This window comes from Trachymyrmex septentrionalis, unplaced genomic scaffold (assembly GCF_001594115.1).
Source record: "Trachymyrmex septentrionalis isolate Tsep2-gDNA-1 unplaced genomic scaffold, Tsep1.0 scaffold40, whole genome shotgun sequence".
NCBI lineage: Eukaryota > Metazoa > Arthropoda > Insecta > Hymenoptera > Formicidae > Trachymyrmex > Trachymyrmex septentrionalis.
Window position 1 is genome coordinate 5,194,611 of NW_017305569.1, and position 6,434 is coordinate 5,201,044.

Genomic DNA, 6,434 nt, shown 5'->3' on the forward strand with positions numbered 1-6,434 from the left:
TAATATATGAGTTAATTTTAACTTTAATTTTAGCGATGCCAATATTAATTATACGAATTCGTTATTCGCATTTCTTTGTCTCTAATACGTGTATGCGTAAATCAATATCTAAGACAATATGATAATAGAATGATACAATATATACAAACAATGCAATTCTGATGAATATATCGAATATATTCTATGTATAGCAGGACTGATAGATTGGATAAAAAAACACAGCAGTAATAAAAAATACATAAAATACATATAATTATAAAAACAGCAAGTTTCTTTCAGCGCAATCCTCTTTTTTCATTTAGAATTATGTGTCTAATATATTACTATGTATTATTGTCATAAAGTAACGTTGTGCATAGAGATACAAAACTACTAAGTCTTTTATAAAAAAAAAAAAGAGTAATAGAAACATCTATAATGATTATGCAATTCATAAATCCGGATAAAACTTGAATCACAGACACATTAACAGCTTAACATACATTCTAGATATTTTTAATAGATTATAATGAATCATAATTAGCAATTATAAATATCACAATTGGAAATATTTGCCTCGAGCGAGACTTCAAAAAGAAATCTACAGAAAGAAATCGTCTCGCTGCGCGGGAAGGCTGACGCGATGCGACAGGACGGAATGAGTCGTTGGTCAAAAAGCTTGGTTGATCGTGTATGATGGAGGATGGGCAGCGTGTGCCGTCAGAGGTGTCGCGGAAGGTGGTGATCGCCGAAGGTGGCGGTTTGATGAGTGCGGGGGGAGGAACGCGCGGCGCGCAAGACCAGTAAGACGGAGGACACTTTCACTCTTACAGGTGCATGACCGACTCGAGAACGCGAAGCTCGTTGCTCGAAAGAGCGAGAGAGGACGAGGCTAGGTGGAGGACGAAAATGGAAGAGAGAGAGAGAGAGAGAGGGGGGAGGGGGAGATAGAGAGAGAGAGAGAGCCAGCGAGAAGAAGATACAGAGAGAAAGAGAACGAAGAAGGGAAGGAAAGAAGGTTTAATATCGCAGTGATCTCGGACTGTTCCACAAAGTGGAGGGCTTCACGCGGTCCGCTAGATAACGGCCCACCGGCCACGTGCTCGCACTACTGCTAACGTCTACCTCCATCGCTACGCCAATACGAAATGTCTTGTACCTGTTCGTTCCTTAATATCTGTCGTTAGGCAACTTTCCTGCTGCGTTGATTAGATTCTCAGCTAAAAATCCAATGAGACGGAAGATGCAATAAAATTATTGGAGATTTTGTTATATGTATATGTATATACAAAAGCTCAAGTAAAGCTCGATGCGTTAAAATTTTGATTATTCAATTATTATCAGAGAATGGAGTTACGTAATTTTACAGCATCATGCGATCTGATTAAGTCAATCGTGACAAAGATTAATATTTCTTGAACGCTCTTAATTCTGATATTTGTTCTGAATTTCAACTATAAAATGCGTTTGGCTAAAAAAGACTTTATATTTATATTTCATAATTAAGGAATAAATTAATAAAGATTAGAATATGGATGCAGATCATATTTATAGCATAATCTTCGATCAAGAACAGTGTTCTTGATTGTTATTCAATATTCACGATAAAATTAGCTTGTATCAGGATTTAAATAAAAAAAAAAAAAAAAACGTATTTTGATACTAAAACATATTGAAAATATATTTAAAAAGAAAACACAATGTTAGATTAAAAAAAAAATTTGTCTTTTACCAACCCTGGCATGTGTAAATCAACTTGGCCGACTTGCCTGGCATTTTTCAACGATGCCGAAGCGAGTGCACGTAGCGAAATGGTGAATACGGTGCTCCATTGCAATAATGGATATGATCGCATTAAAAGCTGTGGGCGCCATTGGCGAGGACGAGAGGAGGGATAGAGAGGACTCAGCAGGAGGACGAAAGAAAAAAAAAGAGAAAGAGGGAGGTAAAGAGCGAACGGGGGCGAAACGGAGGGGGAGAACGGCGGAAAGAAAGAGGGGAAAAGAGTAAAATAAAGAGAAAGAGAAGGACGGCGTGAACAGGGTCGATGAACCCGTGGACGTTCGCGCTGTTCGCCGGGTTTACTCACTACCGAAATACATTGTTGGTCCCGATGGTCCGGAGTGGTCCCAGTGGGTCAGTGGTTCACGGGGGACCCAGAACCGAGCCCACTGGAGATACGCGGCGCCAAAACATCCTTTACGACTTCGGCTTTCATGTCGGGAGATCAGGGAGAAGATCAACAAGGCGGTGCTACTTGCCGAAATCGACGCGAACAATGATTATAGGAAACGCGAAATTATAGGCATCGTTCCCGCTTGCATTCGCATTCGCGACCCACCGTGAAAGTAGACAGTTGAGATATTAATGTCGGGATATATCGAAACGTTTATTGTATTTTTGTATAAGACCCTAATTCATATTACGGTAATGCTAATTTAGAAATTGGGATTAAGGCTATATATTATCAATTGATAAATAAATGTATATTACTTATAGATTTAATAGAGATGTAAGTTATTAAATGTATTCTAAACGTATCTACGCTTATATCAATCAATAGATCGGTCTATTTAGAGACTCTGTAATAGAGAATGACTACATTGAGAAAAATTTGTTCGACGAACTAAATACATTTAATCATTTGCAGATGTGGTTAATTCAACAAATTATATTTAATCGAATTTAATTGTAGTCTACTTAACAAATTGTTCAATAAGCAGACTAGGGTTAAATTCAATTAAATAAAATTTGTTGAATTAACCAAATCTGCAAACAACTAAATGTGTTTAGTTAGATGAACAAATTTGTTTTCTCAATGTACTAGTAATTTTGTCAAGGTCCTACGAAAGAGAAAGATGTATACATATATTGGAACCGTTTATATTCCGATTGTTTTTTTTATTATTATACAATAACATTTATATTTTAGTAACGATTTTCACTATAACATGGGAGCATGGGTTATTAGAAATACCTTGGGTAACTCATTACGATTTCCGCGCCTTACGGTTTTATCACCACATCTAACTTCTGTAATTCAATATTTTTCTATTAGTACGATCTTACTCTACCACTACATGAAGAATTTATTGCCAAATATTTTTATTTTATTAAATAATAAACAATGTTTAAAGGTTCATCTCAATAAAACTTGAAGACATCCAAATTCTAAAATCTTCTTTTACAATGACTACAAGCATGATCTAATAATGAGTTTTCTACTAAATAGTTTTCAATCCAAGAGCAATAAATTCATGGTGGAACCAATAGATAGCGTCTATTAGTTTAACAGAAACGCCGCTATCTCAAGAAAGCCCCCTATTATGAGATAGCGGCGTTTAAAATGAAAAATACATGTTGACATAAATTAATCACCGCATTGTTGCGTATTTTTGCTATCTCTATTTTTTTTTTTTTTTTTTGAAGAAAAAGTTGCTTTTACATTGGCACAAAGACGAAACGTGTACTTATGTTATTAAACCGAGATAATTCGAGCAAGCCGAAACTTTCGCAAAAAAAGAAGAAAAACGAAAGAGAAGAACTAAATGAACGTTGTAGAAGTGAAACTTCACGGGAAGAACTTCCCCATGGTGAAGACCGGTTACGTACATACACAGTATTGAGCGATTTCAATGAACGGACAACGAGATTACAGAGAGAAGTCGAATACAAGATCTTTGAAATACTACACAACCATCATACGGAATCACATTCACAATTTGGTTTATTGCGATGCTAATAATCATGAGTGTTTCGTGGTGTTCTGCAAAGGACTTATTTGCACTAAGAAAAATGTTCTAATTAAATTAACATAAAAGCCCAGTAAGAATGATATTTTTTAAATTTAATTAATAGAACATTTTTCTCAATGTGACATTACAAAAAAAATGTGGTGATAGGTCGAGTGAATATTTATAGTCGATTCTTTCTATTTTAAGACCGTACGCGATCGTGAGAATCAATTCGATTATTAAAGTTCATTATTATTGCGTACTAATTACAACTCCTATTTCCCCTGACTTTCTTGTCTTTAATTTATTTCAAGATTATTTTAAATATAATGTCTTAAGATATGGATCTGTAATTCATTATGATATCTTAAGACTATACTTAAGATATTCTTCTTACTAAACTTACTTCAATATAAGAATATCGTCTATGCATATCAGCCACACTCCTGTACATTTGAAGAATTACTCCCGAATGCTTTCACTCGAGGTATAGATAAAAGTAAAATTGCCCCAAAACATCCTGATTGATTAATTGCGCAGAGAAAAATTTCTGATTGAAAGTGGACGAATTAGAAAATTCTGATCGATTTGAATTTTGATTATCTCAAGTAGAACCATATATAATAGATTCATTTGGCAAATTTTGATGTATCTATTTTCAATTAGAATTTCAATTAACGCAGACTCTTTTTCAGTACGAGTTTATTCGCAATGTTTGACGTGCGATTTTCAAGGAGTTCTTATTCGTCAGGGGCCCGGTAGCGCCGTTGCGCTCATCTCTACAGAAACTATGTCTCGTATCGCGCATTTACATTCACGAGCATATTAGAAATGGCATGTGGGGTAAAAGCACGCAATACTCCCACGTCGGGAAAGAGATACCGCGGTTCGTTGACCTGCGACCACGTGGAGTAGCACGTGCATTCGCGAGAGATTTCGCGCGCAGCGTACGATCATTAAATGACTATCGTCTGGCTTGGCTCGCGCGTTGGGAGCAAAGAACTGCTAATGCGACCGGCGAACGTTAGAAATTTTTCACGTTTCTTGCGCCACCAGGCATTCGCCTGACCTAATCGCGCTCGTTAGACAAGTCACGTGCTGCATACGCCACGCTGAATTCAGTCTGTATAATGACTCCGACGATAGTACGACACGATGACGTGCTGCGTAGTATCCTTGAGTCAAAACGCTCGTTTGCGTTGTTACCTGTGCGAACATCTCGATCTCTGTTCTCTCGGTGATTCTTTCGCGGTTATACACCTCCGCTCGCTTCGCAGCATTCGATGGAAAATAAATCTATAATATTGGCGCAGAGGAATCTTTAGATATTTTGAAATTTGAAACGAATCTTAATAAGGAAAATAAATACATTACCTATTATATAAAGGAGACAAAATTTTAATATTTTCTCTTCCATTACCATCGATGAAATTTTATTTGACAAGCTACAAAATTGAAAAGAAAGATAAATGATTCTTAAAGAAACCAGTTATTTTAATATATTTTAAAATGTAATATATTATTTATTAACGTGTGATTAAGAACGTATAAAAAAAGATATTTTTCTTTTAAATATAAAAGAAATTTGGCTGCTGAACGCAGATACATCGAATATCAAGAAGATACTCGTGTCGCGCATTTAAAAGACTCGGAAAAATGCGGTATAAAAATTTTTGTGTGTGTAAAAGAAACACATTTTCTATTTTAAGGATTCTTGTACGTTTTATTTTTACCAAATGTAAATTAGGACGTCTTCAAAATCAAAAGAGATTAGAAGTTCATAAAGCTGGTAGAATTCGATGCTACGATCGTGATGGTTGTTAAAAAAAGTCTGATTATATTAATTGGAATTCTAATTGAAAGTCAGAATTTTTTGGACAAATTAGAATTTTCTGTTTAATCTATTATAATTCTAGTTGGGACAATTAGAATTTTGATATGATCTAATTAAGAGAGATATAACTAGAATTAATAAAATCTTCTAGTTTAGTCTTTCAAACAGTACACAGCGCGTTATATAATACAAAGCGTTAATAAACCACTAAATAAGCATGTAGACGCTGCTGTGCTACTTGACTTCATTTTTAGCCTGAAATTTTTCTCAGGTATACAACTCAGATATACAATTCTTTATCATTTTACTTTTCTGTAGAAAACAATTTTCTGATCTAACTAAGGATAAGAAAATAACGCTGGAAATGGAATATTAGACATATTCAGTGCTACAATAGATATTTCCAAAAAGAATGATTTGGAAAAACAAGTTGAAAAGAAAACAAGAACCGATAATTGATCATAGAATGCGAGTTTCCCATAACGCGCGACCATGAAATTCATTCTGTTCTTGCGGTTTCAAAAAGTCCGGTTAGAATTTGGGCTACAGAAGAGCCGAATCTGGAACGCTTCGGTCATTGGCCTTGTCTTCGATTCCCTACCTGCGAGATTTTCGGGTACGACTCTGCGTACATGGCATTTTGTATGTCCGCATGTTAAAACGGAGCTTTTATCTAATAAACGTCTAGACCGGTTCGCGAGTCGATTCTGTAGACGCTCGCGAATCACGCGACAATTTTGTCTAAAGACGGATTTCAGACCCGTAGAATGTGTGTGGAAAGAAAAGATGTAAAAACGGCGTTCGCTTTAGAAATATACGAGCCCAAGTACACTGAAAAAAATATACTAAATCTTAATAATTTATTTATTTAAATAATACTAAACTAA